We start from the raw sequence: 16465 nt of genomic DNA on the forward strand, positions 1-16465 counted from the left end.
AAATATTAAATAGAAATATTATGTAGTTGTGATATAGATTTATGCTTCTTGACCTGAAAAAAAAGGTCTAAAATATTTTAAGTGAAAAATTGGGGATAGAGTATAATCCCTGTGTTGGAAAATAACAAATTTGTATATGTGTAAATAGAAAAAGAAAACAATGTCAGTCCATATACAAAATTGGAAACAGTGGTTATTTCTTTGTAGTGGGGTTATGGGTAGGTTCCCTTTTATCTTTACACATTTTTGTATTGTCTGAGTATTTTACAATGAGCATACATTATGTATATTAAATAATTAGGAAAAAACCCTGTTTCTATTTTGGAAAAAAAATAAGGGTAGGTAAACTGCTAAAGGAGCTGACTTAAAGAGTAAAAAGAGGGCTTCCCTGGTGGTGCAGTGGTTGGGAGTCCACCTGCCGTTGCAGAGGACGCAGGTTCGTGGTCTGGGAAGATCCCACATGCCGCGGAGCGGCTGGGCCTGTGGGCCGTGGCCGCTGAGCCTGCGCGTCCAGAGCCTGTGCTCCACGGCGGGAGGGGCCGCAGCAGTGAGAGGCCTGCGTACAGCAAAAAAAAAAAGAGTAAAAAGAAGTAAAGCTAAGGCTAAACACTTTTTATGGTGCTGTTGCTCATGTTTCTGGTTCTGGGGCCTGAGGCAGGGCAAGAAGTTCGGAAGGAAAGGTGAATGAGAAACGGGTAAGGGGAATGATCAAGAACAAACAGGAATCTGCAAGTACAAGCAGAAACCCATGAGGATGGACTGAAATCCAAGCCTCCAACTCCAACACTGGGGGTGACCTGTCAGAGAACATGGTGCCTTTCATCAGAAAGCCAAACACACACCTGACCCAAGAGTCAGATAAAGAAGAGGTCTATCGGACAAGATGAGCTGGAAGAGTTGTTGACTTAGTTGCTTCACCAACCTACCAGGTTGAGCCAGCAGATAAATAGCAGCACGTGTGAGCTGCCGTGACTCCTGGTGTTTAGCATCAGCCTTCTGAGTGTAAAAAAAAACACGGCTGATGCTTCATTTTTCCTTCCCAAATCTTGTATAAGATGTTTTTCGCCTTCCACACTTAACCTGTGCAGAAAAGTGATCAACATTCTTTTGGGGTCAAACCTAAAGGATTCTACCTGTGCATTATTTGTATGCACCTTCTTTTATATAAGGGTTAGACTCCTGAAAAGATTTTTTAAAATAAAACTTACATAAAAATTGAAAAAAAAAAAGTAAAGCTAAGAACATATTTGGGTCTAGTTCAGAAGAAAGTGGTTTCTGGCATTGTGCCTGACACATAATAGATAATAAACAGTAAGCGGTTGTTATGAGGTGAATATTGTCCCCTTGCCCCAAATTCATATGTTGAAGTCCCAACCCTCAGTACCTCAGAAGGTACCTGTAGTTGGAGAGAAGGTCTTTAAAGAGGTGATTAAGTTAAAATGAGGCCATTACGATGAGGCCCTAATCTGATATGATTGGTGTCCTTTTAAGAAGAGGAAGGGACAGCAGGGAGGCACACAAGCAAAGAAAAGATCATGTGAGGGCACGGTGAGAAGGTGCCATCTACATGCCAAGGAGAGAGGCCTCAGGAGGTACCAAACCTGCTGACACCCTGATCTTCGCCTTCTAGCCTGCAGAGCTGTGAGAAGAAACATTTCTGTTGTTTAAACTACCCAATTTGTGGTACTTCATTATGGCAGCCCTAACAAACTAATGCAGTGTTCAAAAATGATGGCTGATTATATTGATAAGAGTTATCAAATGTCAGGTACTACTCTAAGTACTTTACATGTAGTATCTTATTTAGTCATCAGAAAATCTTATGTTAGATGCTGCAATTCATGCACACTTTGCAAATTAAGCTGTGGAGGTTTAAGAATCTTAATTCATTGCGTAGCTAGTAAAGTGGTAGAACAAGTTTTGTTTTAAATACATTTATTTATTTTTGGCTGCGTTGCGTCTTCATTACTGCACATGGGCTTTCTCTAGTTGTGCGAGCAGGGGCTACTCTTGTTGCAGTGTGTGGGCTTCTCATTGCAGTGGCTTTTCTTGTTACAGAGCGTGGGCTCTAGGCATGCGGGCTTTAATAGTTGTTGCGCACAGACTTAATTGCTCCGAGACATGTGGGATCTTCCTGGACCAGGGCTCGAACCCGTGTCCCCTGCATTGGCAGGCGGATTCTTAACCACTGCGCCACCAGGGAAGTCCCAGAACTAGATTTTGAATGTAGGCTGTCTGATGCTATAATCCCTGCTCTCAAGGGCTGCACTAATATTATTATAACTATACAGCAGTGTGCAAAGTTAGGGTCCAAGGAAGTTGACATGGCAAAACCAATAAATAATCTGGCACATTAGTCCAACTACAGATAATACAATACAGCTATTTTCATATATTGTACATGATTTTTATATCCTTTGAATTAAAAATCCTCCTCTTGGGCTTCCCTGGTGGCGCAGTGGTTGAGAGTCCGCCTGCCGATGCGGGGGGCACGGGTTCGTGCCCTGGTCCGGGAGGATCCCGCGTGCTGTGGAGTGACTGGGCCCATGGGCCATGGCCGCTGAGCCTGCGCGTCCGGGGCCTGTGCTTCGCGGCGGGAGAGGCCGCGGAGGTGGGAGGCCTGCATACCGCAAAAAAAAAAAAAAAATCCTCCTCTTTATTTTTATTTTTTAAGTTTTTGCCTTAATTCTGCCGTTATTTGCCAGCTGTTAGCCATTCAGGTTTCTAAACCAACAGACTTCTTTTCATATTTATGTTTTTATAGTTATGAAATGTTTCAAATATAGACAAAATAAAAATAATATATTTGACAGTCCTATACCCACAACCCAGCTTTACCAAATTTAACTTTTGCCACAATTATTTCAGTTAAAAAAAAAAAACCCAAACAAAAACTCTCCTAAACTGTATTTTCCTCCCCTCTGTAACCTTCCCAGAGGTTCTTCTATCTTGAATTTTGTATAGATTATTTCCATAAATATTTATGTACTTTTATTCATAGCTTATAAAAAATCCTCCTCTTTATAATAAGGTAAAGATATTTCATGATATTTTGAATCTCTGGGGGTATAATCCCATACAGCTCAATGAAAATAATTAACTTCTCAAACTGTGTCCAGGTCTCTTGGAAACTAAACAGAGACCAAGAATAAAAAAGGAAGTTATCATTTGGAGTCTGAAGCCCTTAATTAGCCAGTGCCCCTTGACAGGTCAGGTGGCCCTTTATTTTGGGTGTTCTTTCATGTACTCTTCAAATCAACCTTTTGAGGAAAGGCCTACTGTTGGTGAAAAAAGTTAAGTTCTGAGAGATTAAGCAACTTCTTTAAACTCAGAGGTCTGAGAAGTGCTCCGATATCTTCTCACTCCTGTGACATGATTGAAGAGGAGAGTCCTGCTCATCAGGGGAATTAACCCTTTCTCTGTAACCATTAATTTATATTTATTTCACGTTCACTCTATGGAAGACTTTGGGATTTGACTGTATAGAAGAAAATCCCTGACCTCAAGGAGTTTTGAACTTGGAAAATTTAATTCCCCAAAATAACTTATTGGAGACTAACTGGGAAAAATATGGGAGCAAATCACTCTTGTAATCCAAGCGTTCCAAAACAATACCAACATTTAATCATTTAGTGAATGTTTACTATGTGCCATGCACCATGAAATATATTATCTTACTTAATCCTCAGGAATTGTTGTGAGACAAGCATTACTATTATGTTCAGTTTCTACACTAGGAAACTAATTCCTAGAGAGCAGGGAAAGTGTGCAAGTAGAATGTGGTGAGTACCAGATTGTAGCCCAGGTGCTTTACAAACACCCTGTTTTGCCCTGGGACCTAAACTAGAAGAATTGGGATTTTGATTTCTTGTGTCCCCTTCCTGCCATCAATATGAGCCAATCATTTGTTGTCTCCTTTATATATTGGGAGGTAGTAGAAGCTGTAGTACAGCACAGACCCACCCCCTGCTTTAGAATGAGGCATTCATTTCTCTAGATGATGGGAAGGTTGGCTGCTAACAAGAGTTCAGAGCTGAACCCCTCTGTGGGAATTTCCCTTAGCCAAGGGAGTGGTCCTTATCCGACACCAGTTGATGTAGCGTTCAAGAAGAACAGGATAGCTCTGAGGAGCCATGCAGAGCTTCCTCTAGGGTTGGCTGAGGCTTCTTTGTGGTTTATCTGACCCAGTCTTGCTTCTCTCATCCTCTTACAGGTGTTGTTCCTGAGACTGCTTTCCCAAACACCTTGCACTCCAATCTCTGCCTCAAAGTCTAGTTCCTAGGGAAACTGATCTAAGTCAGATGCAAAGTAAAATTTTATTTCATTCATTCATTCATTCTCCAGATAGTATTAAACACATGATATTTTCCAGGCAGTATTCAAGGTCTTGAGAATATATTGGGATTTGGGGGATTTCTGAAAACAAAATCCCTGTGGAGCTCCTTACTGCTTTTACTTAAAAGTGCTTTAGGCTAGGAGGAAGGCTTAGCACTTTATCATCATTAAGTGTTCTTTAGTTTTTTTTATGACTAAATTATAGAAGTTACCCCAGTCAGTATAAATCCTGATTTGGGTTACAGCATCTCCCACCTCAAATTATTAAAATAACTTCTTCCTAGGTCTTTCTAACTAAAATCCCTTGTCTCACCTTGTCCCTAGTTTTCTTCTTGAAAAGCAAATCTGATCATTTAAAGCGTCTGATATGATGTAACTTTCTTAGTGTCGCAAGCAGGCTCTTTACAAACCGGCTCCATGCAATTTTTTCAGCTTAAACTCCCATCACTACTCCCCTATAATTTAACTTCTTTCCATCAGGCCTCACTGATACTTCTTTTCCTTTACTATACAGAAATAATTGCTCTGGTCACATTATTTCATATTCTTGAGGCATCGTACATCATTCCCTCCTCCTGAAAGGCCACTTCATCTCCCAGGTCATCTGTAGCCCCCATCAACACTTCCATTTATTAATCTTCTGGCTTGAATGTAACCTCTTAAGTTTTCCTGTTTAATTATCTTCCCTCCCCCATGTAATATCAACCAAATACAGTAAGTTGATTCCTTCCTTTTTCTATCCTCGCATGACATTTTGTGTACCCATTTGTCCACTTCACCAGTTTGCACTGCAATTTCTTATTTGTGTCCTTTGAAGAACTGTTACATCCTTGAAAGCAATGACTATCTTATCTTTATATCTCTAGAATTTTACAGTGTGTGTACAGCAGAAACCGGATGTATTGCAGTTGAATGCATATCTTGTTTTTCTGCTTGACTGTCGGAGATACAGAATTAGCATTCCATTCCACTGGATTTGTTTTACACAATAAAAGTAATATTTTCATATTAGTTTGTATTAGTTCCTCTGGGGTAAATTTCAACTGAGGAGAAATGGATACATTGTGGCGCTGTTAAGGCCTTTTCTTTATTTAAATGATCTATTTCTTTGTTTTTGCTGCTATTTACCATTGTCTTTTTGCACTGACTTAGTTCATAATGCAGGTCTCTTCAGTCAGTAGATACGCTTGGAATAGTTAGCGTCTGTTACACTGTTTGAATACCTTTTCATCACCCAGCCTTCTGCCTAACAAGTACTGTAGAAGGGATTTGAGGGCTTCTGTTGGGAGGGAGGGGCTGCAAGGAGAAGGATGAGGTATTATGGAGAGCAGGAGAAGGAAAAGCAGGAAATCTTTTTCAGTTTGGAAGAAGTCATCTTTACCATAAATAGTAACAGTTTAATTTTTAAGGATTTTTTTTTACCTGGCCAGTAACTGTATATATGAAATAGGTGCCAGTATGCAGGAACAGGGATATTTTAGCTCTGTCCCTTCACTCCTGCTCTCCTTTTCACTTAAAATTGGGCAACTGGTGGATATTAAACCCACTAGGATTCTCTCTCCGCTTTGCATTACCTCTTCCTGTTCTCCCTGACACATGCACCTAAAATACTCTCCTATTCAGTCCTCAAATGTCAACTCTTCTATTATGTTTTCTTGACTTCCCTTATATCAGCTGTTTATTTTTTCTTCTGTGATGTCAGGTTAGGTTGTTTGCATCCATACTATTATTCTGGCAATGACATTTAATTATTTGCTTGTGTGTTTGCAAAAAAGAGGCTCCAGTGACTCCAAAAAGAGGACAAGTCTTACACACCTTGGCATTCTCAGAAGTTGCATGGTGAATGGGACAAAGTAATTAGGAAAAATATGTTCTGTATAAATGATTAAATGATTCAGAAGAAATATTTATTGAGGATTTTTTTTGCATATTACCTAACACAACTCTTCTAAAATGTTCACCCACTTCAACAATAAGTTGGCTTCACTCAAGAATATGATAAAAAGACTAGTACATGGCAAAGAAAGATTAGAATTAGAAATACCAGCAATATACTTTTTGTTTGTCTTTCTCTCAGACATGAAAAGATTTTATGATGTAAACCAGAAATTTTCCTCCTGAGTCTAAGCGACTGTTATTAGATGTGGCATGAGCCTTTAGTATGGTGAGTATTTAGGAAACCAGAGCTAGTGTGTGATTTAAAAATGTCAATAATGGAAACCTGATGGAATCTTACTCCTCGTGGAAGTAATTTGTCCAAGTGTGCACAACAGTCAGATGTTAAGACTGGCCCAGGTGGATATATATTGATTATGTTTTGTGTATATTTAATGAGTTTTGTGATTGATCATTATTGTGCTACTATGTCCATTACTCCTGTAAAAATATTGGCTAAGAGCTAGCCTAACCTGGTGTATACCTGCTCTTTCTAAAATTTATCTTTATATACTTTTCAGTATTATGGATTTGTTATTTTGAGGAGGGAAGAACATGTTGGTTAAACTTATAAATAATCCCTTTGCCTAAACCATTTACTAAATGCAAAAATGGACACCAGTAGCACATATAAATGTTGGATGATGTGGGCAGATAAGCCTTCTTCCAAACAAAAGTTGAGTACTCACCAATTATACTAATTAGAGTCCAGCTTCTATACTAGCTTCTTCTTAAGTGGAAAACCACTTAATATTTCTGTTAATCTCTTCCACTGAGTTAAAAAACAATCAAATAGAATTTCCTGAATATTTGAAATAGTACCTTTTAAAAACAGGTTTGAAACCTGAATGCCCTGGAACTAAGCAGAGTATAAGGCATTGAAGCTCGGAAAAGTGTAATTCTGACATGTGGTCCTACTTGAGGCATGCTGAACTCAAGAGGTGCTTAGGGAATTGTAAACCAAAATGTTCCATCTTTAGTACTCAGGCAGGGTTAATGGAAGAAAAGTGTCATAGTTGCAGCTACAGTGGCTGGTCCCTGAAGTCTGCTTTGGGTTACAGTGTCATCCACTCTGGTCTCCTAGGAGGTTTGCAATTGACAAGGCGATAAGAATCAATCTGTGGGGAAGAAACAAGCTGTAGACTAAGAAACAGAAGGCACCAACAAGCTGGCTTGGCTCAAAGGAGGAATAGTCTATCTTAAAAATATCACTATCATGACACTTATAACTGCTTTTTGGGGTGATTATTTACTTACAATTTTGTTTCTCCAGTAATAGACAGTGAATTCCTAGAGGATCAGCTTTGTATCTTCAGTGGCAAGGACCCTGTTTGGAACACAGACACACACACACACACATACACACACACACACAGAGGGAGAGAGGGAGAGAGAGAGAGAGCTAGAGAGAGAGGAAAATAATTTGTATTCTTTGAATCCTACATGGATTTGACAGGTAATTAATTATTGTAGAAGGGAGGCAAGGAGGGAGGAAGGAAAGAAACTGTTTTTAATCTAGACTTTCCCATTAATCTTGACTTAATCTTGATTTTTCCTTGGCAAAGTCAGCTCCTGCATTTCAGATTCTTCATCTGCAAAATGGTTAGAAAAGACTAGATATGTTTTCTAAACATTTTCCAGAATTAATATTTATGGTTAATTTGAAATGTTTGTACAAAGGAGAGAATATTATAGAATGCACGTGCTGGGGAAGCATTTTGGGTAATCAAATGTCAAGGAAGTAAAGCTTACCCGTATTCACGGCTGTTTCCAGACTTACTTATTTTCAGCCTTCAGCGCCAACACAAGAGTTGCTGTCTTGCTCACTCATGTTACTGGGCTTTCTGAGTGGAATGGAACAGAGGAGGGCAATTCAGAGAAAGGCCTTCCTTCAGTTTGTAAGAAAACTCGCAAGCAATGTCCAGCCAAGGTATCTGCGTCTTCAACATTGCTACCACTTTTTGGGGGTAAGGAATTATTTCATGGATGGGCTTCAGAATCACAAAGAAATTTGGCCCTATCATTTATAATCATGTGACACTGGGCAAGTCACTTGACATTTCTAAATCAAATGTGTAAAAGTATTTGTAAACTTTAAGGAACTGTGCAAAACTTGAATGTCTTGATGATGATGATTATGGACGTTAGTTGTTATTATAATTACTTCATCTCTTAATTGGGCATGCTTAGTCCATTATCATTATTCTCTGGGCAGGAGGTCATAAAGGATTTTACTAATGCATTATCAGTATTGTTTTTAATCTTTTGATTAACCCAACCTCATGCAGGAAGAGAGGATGCTACAGTTGATAGTGCAGGAACTTTGGAGTTATACAGATCTGAAATAAATATCAACTCAGTCTATTAGTGTATATGAGATGTTGGCAAATCAATAAACATCCTAAACCTCAGTTTTCTCCATGCAAAATGGTGTTCATATTTCACTATCAGGGTAGTTTGTAGGACTGACTAAGAAAGCACATGGTCAGCTTCTTCTAGTAGAGGATTGGGAACAAAGCAGATATTCATTCATGCAACCAAAATTTATTGAAATACCTGTTATATTTTGACAATAAAATAATTAACAAAATATCATTTTTATTCTCACAAATGCTACTGTTTAGTTAGTTCCTTTAGTTCCCTGTTTCCTAACTAAGAAAGAACACATACTCAAGCGAATGTATATTAGGATGGGTGAACATTGCCAAGGATAGCATGGATTTATGAGTCGAGAATAGTGGTCTCTGTCTTGGGTATGGACTAGGGCAAAAAAGAACCTGATGACAAAAGGGGCAGATATGGTTGAATAGCAGCCTAATTCAATCTTCACATTGTGGTCCCAATAATATTATTTGAAAATAATAAAAATTAAGTACAGTCTCTTAACTAAACTCAGTTATTTAAAGGTAGTGACATTCCCTAAATATCTTTTTAGCTTTTCCATGCCTTGCATGGCCTGAAGTGCAGGAGACACTCACCACTTGCTGAGCATCTTTAATAGGTATTTGCTCATTTAGTTCTCTCAACAGACTTATTTGTAAGCATTCCCACTGTGCAGATGGGGAAATTTGAGAAATTAAGCAATTTGCTAACGGTCAAACATTTAAGTAGCTCATGTGGAATTGAACTCCGGTCTCTGGCTTAAAAAAAGTTATCCGACTGCACTTTGTCAAAAAATTACAACAAAGAAAAAATTAAAATGAATAAAGGAAGTATTAATTTCCTTTATTGTGGTGAAAAAGAGAACTTCCTTGTGCCCTGAAGATGATAATGTGCACAGTTTATCTTTTAGAATATTTCTATGAAACTATGAAGAACAGTTGCTTGTCAAGGGATAATGAACCCTTCACAAATCCAGAATTTTCTACCAGCTACTGAGTAAAATTATCAGTTGGTCACTGCTTAAGTTGTTAAATGTTTATTTACTTGAATCTATTTTCTGTCTAAATTATTTTCATAAGTTGGCATTCTATTATTTGCCCAAATTGTTTCAGTAGGAGATCTTTGGTGTTTTTCTTAGTAATACCAACATTTTGCATAGAACCTGTGAATTCTGAGTAGGTGTCTCTGAATGCTTTGAAAACTGACTTGTGTGGCTAATTTAGCTACATGAACAAAGGATGAGAAAGTCTGTGAGTTATGATTGTATACGTGTGTTCTCTCAATTGTTTAAATAATCCTGTCATGACCATAATGACAGGAGCCTTGCTTAAAGTCCCTTATATCATCTATCAGGATATGAGATAAAATGTGCAGAAGGTAAAGAATGCAACTCAGGCCTGTTCCCTTCATTCAGAAAAGGAATTAAAGGAAAATGCTCTAGAAGTTTTCTTCATGGACATAGGGAATTGTCTTGACATATACTCATAGAGAAGTAGAAACCTCTAGAAATGTAGCTTCTAGAGATTTTTCCTTCCTTGTGAGTTTTGGTACAGGGAAGTTGTAGAAATATGTTATTACCAGTTGGAAGTTTGACTTAAAGCACAAATTTTAACTCTTCTTGGAGGACCCCTTTTACCTAGACAAGTTATATCTCTATGCCCTACTGCAGCAAAAACACATACTTTGGCTCGTATCATTCAGGTATGAGCATGGCCACCTGAGGAAAGAAGGAGAACCGTTCAAACGTGAAGCTAGCATGGTGTGGTGGCTCTGGCTTCGTGCCCGGGTGGCTCTCAGTATTTCCTAGGCCCTTTTCCGTTAGCCGCATCTGTGAAGAGGCAGTATTCAATGCGTATGCTTGATCTTTTCACTTCTTTGAAATTCTCAGCCTCTCAATCTGTGACATGTTACACTGTCCTGGAGTTTGGCCAATCCATATCAGCATCCTTACAAATGTAGGGAAGGAGAATGGGACCAAGAGGAGCCCAGAGCTTCATTTAGACTCTGACACAGCTCACCAGGATTTTGTTACAAACGTGGTAGGTGAACAAGTTCATATTAAACAGCCCACTGTGTGGCATTTGTGCAAGTACCTTATAAAATTGATTATTATAAAAAATTCTAGCCTGTTACTAGCCTAATTATAATTCTTTAAATTTGAGTTATAGGGAATTCTCTGGTGGTTCAGTGGTTAGGACTCAGTGCTTTCACTACTGTGGGCCTGCGTTTGATCCCTGATCTGGGAACTAAGATCCTGCAAGCCACGTGTCATGGCCAATAAATAAATAAACAAATAAATAAATAAATAAATAAATTTGAGTTATATAATAGGGGCCTACCAGAGTAAATTAGCTAGCCAGGATTTGGATTAGTTTTGTGATCTAGCTATATTTTAGAGGGGAAAAAATTGGATATAATATTATAAATAAGATATTAAAATATGTAAATGAGAATATACAACGTTAGTATTCTTTTTCACATGAGAATGCCATTGTTGTCGATTACATACATCTTTTCATGTAAAGACCCATGGGAACCAACTCTCCCAGAACACTGCCTGAATTAGAACATCAGCTGCCTCACTTCCATTCCTCATGAAAGCTAGATCCAGGTTAAATGCAATGTTTCAGTCACTGCTCCTATTTTCAGATCTATATGTCTATCTTCCTGTCTTTATATACCATCTCCCATGAAACTGTGTTGAGAATAAAGTCAATGATCAAAAGCTGTTTTGAATAAAATTTTCTCAATTAGTCGAGAATTTTATCAACAGTGGAATTTTTTTCATTCATCCAAAAAATGCTCACATACTACCAAAACTATCTTTTAAATAAATTTTTTGAATGGTGAAGGATTAATTCTTTCATATTTGGGTTTTAATCAATTTAGGACTATTTATCCAATGAAAGAAATAAAAGTAAAAACTAAATCAGAGGGCTTCCCTGGTGGCGCAGTGGTTGAGAATCTGCCTGCCAATGCAGGGGACACGGGTTCAAGCCCTGGTCTGGGAAGATCCCACATGCCGCAGAGCAGCTAGGCCCGTGAGCCACAATTGCTGAGCCTGCGCATCTGGAGCCTGTGCTCCATAACAAGAGAGGCCGCAGTAGTGAGAGGCCCGAGCACCGCGATGAAGATGAAGAGTGGCCCCTGCCCCCCGCAACTAGAGAAAGCCCTCGCACAGAAACGAAGACCCAACACAACCATAAATAAATAAATAAATAAATAAAAACAAAACACTAAATCAGAAATTATAGACTAGTATGTATTATTCATGCTGCACAAGCCATATCTTCAAAAAATATTCAAGTTGTGAGAGTAATTCTGTTTGTCTTCATAGTTACTTGATCCACATTTCACCAAGCATTAAATTATAAATATATTTAGTTTTTTCCGTACTGTCCTACTCTTGCTTCAAATTAGCGTGAGTTGTACTGAACTTGTATTATGTATTTTATCTGTAGAATCCTGCAACTTTCCTTTTTATTTACTCACACTTCACTGTTGGCATAAGAGAAGATTTGACCCCATCAATTTTCCTTTTATGACTTGATTTTGATAACTATATGCTTTCAAGAGTAAACACTAAGATTTTTTTTTTACATCTTTATTGGAGTATAATTGGTTTACAGTGGTGTGTTAGTTTCTGCTTTATAACAAAGTGAATCAGTTATACATATGTTCCCATATCTCTTCCCTCTTGCGTCTCCCTCCCTCCCACCCTCCCTATCCCACCCCTCTAGGTGGTCACAAAGCACTGAGCTGATTTCCCTGTGCCGTGCGGCTGCTTCCCACTAGCTATCTGTTTTACGTTTGGTAGTGTATATATGTCCATGCCACTCTCTCGCTTTGTCACAGCTTACCCTTCCACCTCCCCATATCCTCAAGTCCATTCTCTAGTATGTCCTTGTCTTTATTCCTGTCTTACCCCTAGGTTCTTCATGACATTTTTTTTTCTTAAATTCCATACATATGTGTTAGCATACGGTATTTGTCTCTCTCTTTCTGACTTCACTCTGTATGACAGACTCTAGGTCCATCCACCTCATTACAGATAGCTCAAATTCGTTTCTTTTTATGGCTGAGTAATATTCCATTGTATATATGTGCCACATCTTCTTTATCCATTCATCCGATGATGGACACTTAGGTTGTTTCCATCTCCAGACTATTGTAAATAGAGCTGCAATGAACATTTTGGTACATGACTCTTTTTGAATTATGGTTTTCTCAGGGTATATGCCTAGTAGTGGGATTGCTGGGTCATATGGTAGTTCTATTTGTAGTTTTTTAAGGAACCTCCATACTGTTCTCCATAGTGGCTGTACCAATTCATATTCCCACCAGCAGTGCAAGAGTGTTCCCTTTTCTTCACACCCTCTCCAGGATTTATTGTTTCTAGATTTTTTGATGATGGCCATTCTGACTGATGTGAGGTGATGTCTCATTGTAGTTTTGATTTGCATTTCTCTAATGATTAATGATGTTGAGCATTCTTTCATGTGTTTGTTGGCAGTCTGTATATCTTCTTTGGAGAAATGTCTATTTAGGTCTTGTGCCCATTTTTGGATTGGGTTGTTTGTTGTTTTTTTATTGAGCTGCTTGTAAATTTTGGAGATTAATCCTTTGTCAGTTGCTTCATTTGCAAATATTTTCTCCCATTCTGAGGGTTGTCTTTTGGTCTTGTTTATGGTTTTCTTTGCTGTGCAAAAAGCTTTTAAGCTTTATTAGGTCCCATTTGGTTATTTTTGTTTTTATTTCCATTTCTCTAGGAGGTGGGTCAAAAAGGATCTTGCTGTGATTTATGTCATAGAGTGTTCTCCCTATGTTTTCCTCTAAGAGTTTTATAGTGTCTGGCCTTACATTTAGGTCTTTAATCCATTTTGAGTTTATTTTTGTGTTTGGTGTTAGGGAGTGTTGTAATTTCATTCTTGTACATGTAGCTGTCCAGTTTTCCTGGCACCACTTATTTGAAGAGGCTGTCTTTTCTCCATTGTGTATTCTTGCCTCCTTTATCAAAAATAAGATGACCATATGTGTCTGGGTTTATCTGTGAACTTTCTATCCTGTTCCATTGATCTATATTTCTGTTTTTGTGCCAGTACCCTACTGTCTTGATTACTGTAGCTTTGTAGTATAGTCTGAAGTCAGGGAGCCTGATTCCTCCAGCTCCGTTTTTCGTTCTCAAGATTGCTTTGGCTATTCGTGGTCTTTTGTGTTTCCATACAAATTGTGAAATTTTTTGTTCTGGTTCTGTGAAAACTGCCAGTGGTAGTTTGATAGGGATTGCATTGAATCTGTAGATTGCTTTGGGTAGTAGAGTCATTTTCACAGTGTTGATTCTTCCAATCCAAGAACATGATATATCTCTCCATCTATTTGTATCATCTTTAATTTCTTTCATCAAGAGTAAACACTAAGATTTTAATGTTTCTCCTTCTGTTGCCTAAAAGCTGTCATTCAGATGGGAGAAAAACACTGTGTTTTAAACAAATAAGAATGCTTAATGTGTAAATGATCGGTGTAGTGTGATGTGATGTGACAGCTATACCTTAATCAGAAATTTGATCCTACTCTGTATTGTTATTCTAAATGGGAAAAAATATCCTTCATTCTGAGGGTAACCGTATGCAAAATGTTCACAGGAATATTGCAGGATCTTTGGGATTTGGTTGAAACCTTGACTCTCAATTTAACATACCTTCATGGATCAGTTATGATGGCAAGTGAATTGTCAAGTTCTAATGTGACAACCTCACCCTTAGCGTTAAAAAGAAATGATTCAGATGGTTTATCCTTTCGGAAATTGCAAGGCCAAAACCATGGGTGATTTTGTACTTGTTGGGGAGACGTCTGTTGTGTTCTAATGCTTCTCTCCATCAAAACTAAACAATGCTGTCAAGTCATCACAAGCATTTATTTATTAGTAGCTTCCTAAAAATGGACAGCTGCTAATTTTCTAATAATTGGAAATCAGAATATAAGAGGCCTTTTTCAAGGGTGAGATCCAGTGCCTTCAAGAACATCCCTGCAGGAAATCACACACATGTGCATGACTGTGGGCCCTCTTTGTCTCCTCATTTCTCTTGCTTGGTTTTGTGAAGGATTTGCAAGTAGCCTTCATATTCTTAATTTATTTGGTTTGGGTGTATCCCATTATGATCGTTGAGGCTGATTTTTCTTCTGATAAGTGCATTGGCTTTGACATCTGCCAGTATTCTTCGAAGATCCAATCACCAGTCCACTTTTTGTCCTATTACTCAAAAGTTGATGGTGACCACTTTAACAAGAAGTTAACATGCTTCTCATATATTGTAGAGAGTACGTGTCAATGGAAGTTTGAAGCCAACAGAATAGAGGAGGGAGAATGGATTCATATATTAAAATGTATTCATAGTAGAAGCAGCATTTATTGTGTCAGTGTTCTGAGTGCTTTTCCTCTTTTACTTCAGTTACACCTGAAAACAAGCACTAGTTAGGTAAGGAAAGTATCTCTATGGAGTGCTTACTGTTACTATCCCCATTTAACAGATGAGAAAACAGAGGCAGAGAAAAGTTATATAATTTGCTGGAGCTCATGAAGCTGATGAGTACATATCTGAACTGGGATTCAAACCCAGACTAACTGAGTTTAAGCTCTTAACTGCTATGCTACACTCCTTTCTGGGGACAGGTGGTTGTAGGTAGAAGGTAAGAATCGTGGGGGAATCATGTTGAATTAAAATAAAGACTCTAAATGATACTGAGAATCGCTTCCTCTAGTACCAGTTATAGGTAGAGAACTATGCTAAATATTTTGCAAGCATTATCCAATTTAACCTTAAAAATCATGCTGGAAAGTAGATACCATTACATCCATTTTATAGATAAGCAAACTGAGCTGGGCTGGAATCTCAGTGTTGTGTTTTAGACACTATGATGTTAGATATATTTCATCTGTTGGGCTCCAGATGATTCCAAACTCCTGTTTGTTCTGTTATGCTGTGCTAAGGAAAAAAACCAACCTAATTCCATTTGCTAGCTTTAAGAGTGGTAGTCAACTCTAGCATGATCAGTAAAAATTTATCTGATTGCACAATATTTACCTAACTCTGCCGAGGGAACCAGATTTCCTCTAGTGCTGTAACAAAGAATAGCTCCTACCTGTCCTCAGAAATTCCCAGGGAAAGGTGGGGGCTATATTCTCATAAATACAGAGGCATATTTTTTTCTTTAGTCCTATTACTGACAGCTTCCAAATTTAATAACTCAGTGCTCACTTAACAATAAAAGGAATAAAAACTGAACTTGCCACAAGGGAAAAATGCTACGATGTACCAGACCCAGGAATAAGTGATATTCCTGGGAAGGCCACTGCCTGAGGCTGCTTGATAAACTCCAGGCCTTTCCGTACCCACTGTTTGATGTTTAAACTTTGGGTGCTGAGACTGGTTATAATAAACTGTCCAACAGTTTCTCTCTTAGACGTCTGAAGAAGGTGACAAAATAAAATCAATGTAAGGCTGTCAAAAAAAAGGCTCATCACTGAATTATATTTTGCTCAAGTAACACATCTGAAACCAAATGTGTCCTTTGTTCAACTCTTCTGAGAATTCAGTCAATGGAAACACCAAGGGGCTTTTTAATGACCATTTCCCACCCAGGTCCCTTTTAAAACAAATGCAGGCAAATTCCTGAGTTGACCTTGTTGTAATAAGTCTCCTTGAAGCAAGGTCGTCATAATTCTCACCCACATTTTTCTGCTGTCTTGTCAGATAAATCCGTGAAATTCACAGATTAACCCAAGTCCCTCACTTAGACATTCTAAACGTGCCAA

The sequence above is a fragment of the Delphinus delphis genome, chromosome 20, assembly GCF_949987515.2.
Source record: "Delphinus delphis chromosome 20, mDelDel1.2, whole genome shotgun sequence".
Lineage (NCBI taxonomy): Eukaryota > Metazoa > Chordata > Mammalia > Artiodactyla > Delphinidae > Delphinus > Delphinus delphis.